General features: G+C 48.9%; 1 pseudogene; it reads left to right on the plus strand.

Moving 5' to 3' along the window:
- Nucleotides 1-306: 306 nt before the first annotated feature.
- On the plus strand, nucleotides 307-3316 carry LOC123425311 (annotated as a pseudogene).
- Nucleotides 3317-3584: the final 268 nt, after the last annotated feature.

Raw genomic sequence — 3584 nt, forward strand, 5'->3', positions numbered from 1 at the left:
CCAAGGACATTGCCTCACTGATGAAGCTCAACGTGTCATACATCATCGCGTTGTCGCTCGTGTTCCAGACAACGGGGGAGTGGCTCAACAGCACCTTGGGCCTTCACCCCATCCAGGTGGCGCTGCAGCTCGCGCTCCCGGGGCTCGACGGTGGCATGGAGCCCATCGTGTTCGCCGGCCGGGACCCGATATCAGGCAAGCCAGTCCTCCACCCCCTTGGCTTCTTGGTCTGATTTGTCTCTTGCACCAATGTACTTTGAGCTGAACTGGGAATGCTGTTTATTCTGTTTGATGTAGGGAAGTCGCATGCACTGCACAAGAGGGTGGAGCAGCTCTGCACCACAACAATCAGATGGGAAGAACTCAAGAGGAAAACTAAGGTCTGCATCTCACTTCCACATGGTTGCTATATATTGGTAGTATCATCTCTTCTTAAGATATAAATAGACAAACTCATTGACATATTAGGCTTTATTAGTTCAACTATTAGTTTCGTGTCATGCTGGAAACTGGGACTGTTTATTCAATTTGTGCATCAAACCTTCCACAATGTTTACGAAAAAATAGTCCACTTACAAACAGACAAACTAATCAACCTGTTAGCTCAACTAACCTCACTGATATGCTGAAAACTGGAACTACTGGTTCAATCAATCGATTGACTTAACTGTATCTTTGTGCCCTTCACCCACTAAACAGTTGTTGTTCTTTTACATACCAACACCCCAAGCCTATTAATGCTGAAAGTCTAATGCACCCTGATAATGCATATCTATCATCACGTCAAAGTTCAATGAAAAGTAGCAGTAACTCACAAGTTTAAGCTAACAAGTGCTAACTAACTGAACTTGTACTTGCTCCTTCAAATGAAAGAGAAGATCATGTGAGGACAAAATTAAATACTTCACTGCAGAATCTCAAACTTCAATTATACGGTCATGTCAAATTAGTGGCTATTAATATTCTGAGGAAGTCAAATTCCTCAGAGCATCTCCAACAGCCGCGCTTCGAGCCGCACCCAAAAAATGTATTTACAGCACGCGCGCCGGCTGGTTTAGCGCAGGTATAGGCGCTGGCTCCAACAGCCGCGCTATAATGCAGCGCGCGCGCCGCTCCAGCAGTGCCCAAAAATACAGCGCGCGCACAACATTTTTTAAAGTAGATTCCATTAAATAAAAATGATATTAAGTTATTTTACATATATTGCAACTAGATAGGTAGTTCGAAAACATAGATAGATAGTTCGGTGCTAGATAGTTCAAAAACAAAGAAACTCCTAGTCGCTCCAGTCATCTGCACCATCATCATCGTCGTTGGTGTCGTCAGAGGTTGACAGCCAGATGTCAAACCAACGTTCATCTTCTTCAGTGAAGAAGGACCTCCCGCCTGCATTGACGAGGTCGGCCTGCGCACACGCCAATGCCTTCCGACGACGCCTGTCCAACCGCTCCTCGCGGCGCCGGCGCGTGTCCTCCTCGCGGCGTCGTTCCCAATATTCCTGCTCGTAGGCGACATCCTCCGGGTGGCGTCGGCGCCACTCCGCCATGACCCGCTCGTCCTCCTGGGCGACGAGGAGACGGCGCTGCAGCGCAGTGTGCTCCGCACGGTCTTGTGCGGAGTTTAGACGAGGCGGCGGGCCAGGTCTAACGCCTGCTGGAACGTGTGGACGTCCGGGAAATTCATCTGGAGGCGCGGCCTGCCTAGGCACCACGCCGCCGCGTCGAACGCGCGAGCGGCCTCGTGCGCCGTGTCGTAGGTGCCGAGGCTCAGCCGGAGATCGCCGGAGCGTATCTCGGCATAGAACCTGCCGTTGGGGCGCTGGCGGACGCCGCGGTAGCCCGACGCAGAACGGCGGCGCGGCGGCATGGTGGCGCGGCGGCGGCGGCGCGAGAGGCAGAGAGAGCGCGCTGGGGCGGCGGCGCGAGAGGCAGAGGGAGAGAGAACGCGGCGCGAGAGGCAGAGGTTGAGGCGAGGAAGCGGCAGCGCGCTGCCTTTTATGGGCGCGCGGGACGCGGCGCCCCAAAATTGGCGCGCGGGTTGCCGCCTTTTCGCGCGCGCGCTAGCGGTTCCCGCGCGCGCGGTTTTCCCGCCGTCGCTGGAGCGCGCAAAACTGTCCCGCGCGCGGTAAAATGTTGGTTTAGCGCGCGCGCGCGTTTTTGCGCCGCTGTTGGAGATGCTCTCATGGGTGAAAATACTCTACATGTTTCTCGGTTCTTGTATGCACAGGTTTGCAAAAACAAAGCCATAAAGTAATTACCTTTTTTACTTGTTTGTTGCAGATGGACAAAAAACTAGCCATCACCGTGTTCAGCTTCCCACCAGACAAGGACAATGTCGGCACTACAACATACCAGACAGGTGGAGAAGCTGATGGGGGTGAGCCGATACGAGGACGAGGCGGCGTCCAAGATCATGGAGCTGTGCGTGGCCGTGGGCGACGGCAGTTGCAGCGTCAAGGTGACGCCCGAGAGGCCGCCCGGTATCCTGCGCATCCCGCGGTTCGTGGCCACGCCCGAGTGGGGCTCCGGCTTCATGCTCCCCAAGCCGGGCCCGGCCCCCACCATGCCGCGGAAGACGCCGCAGAGGTGGCCCATGCAGCCCCGCACCAAGGAGGAGGTAACCATCATTACTACCTTCAAGAATTCAATCAATCAGTTAGGCACCCTCAGTAACATGTCAATTTATTACCACAATACTGATGAATGAAATATTAAGATAGTATTCATTTTTATTATTATTTTTTCATAATTAAACTTCAACACACTCCCTTCGTAAACTAATATAAGAGCATTTAGAACACTATTTTAGTAATCTAAACTCTCTTATATTAGTTTACAAAGGGAGTAATTTTGAGCCAATACCTTGTTGTTCCTCTTATGATCTCCTTATTTCCAACAGGTATAGTAACTTCAATTTCGTTCTCCCCTCAAAAGGGGATGCTCGCAGTTGGCTCTTATAGCCACACAACAGCTGTTTATACAGAGGGTAGCATGGAGCCATTATATGTTCTACATGGCCAGCTTGGGGGTGTTACACAGGTTTGTGAAGCAACACTACTTCCTTAGCTTTTGCTATATAGATAGCATATAACAATGATGTAAATCTTAGGTGCTTTTTTTAAAATATGAAAATTATTTATATAATGGAGGGTGGAAGGTAACTAAAAAAATATGTATTTTCAATAACTGATCTCAAGGTTCTTCATCACATATATCTTGGGACTATACAAACAACTGACCTCGTCATGATTTTTTGATAGGATCTATACATATTATGTTGGGATATTCGGAACACCGTGGACATTGTTTACATGTAAGTATTTAAACACATTCTACTAAACTTCCAAAATCCAGCATATTACTTCGAATAAGTACAATTAGTTTGTTTGATCTTGGAAGTGGAATTGATAGGTTAATCTGCCTTATTTTAAGTGGAATCATATTCTTCTGACTTTTGTATATATAGTAGCAGATTGCTATCATGACATATCTTTTGTAGAACCGAAGGTGCTCGAAGGCACACCAGAATTCGGATGTAGTTTATGAACTTTCTCTGTCCTTTAGAGGTCAATGAATGGTTTGAAA

The sequence above is a fragment of the Hordeum vulgare genome, chromosome 2H (genome assembly GCF_904849725.1).
Source record: "Hordeum vulgare subsp. vulgare chromosome 2H, MorexV3_pseudomolecules_assembly, whole genome shotgun sequence".
In the NCBI taxonomy this organism is placed as follows: Eukaryota; Viridiplantae; Streptophyta; class Magnoliopsida; order Poales; family Poaceae; genus Hordeum; species Hordeum vulgare.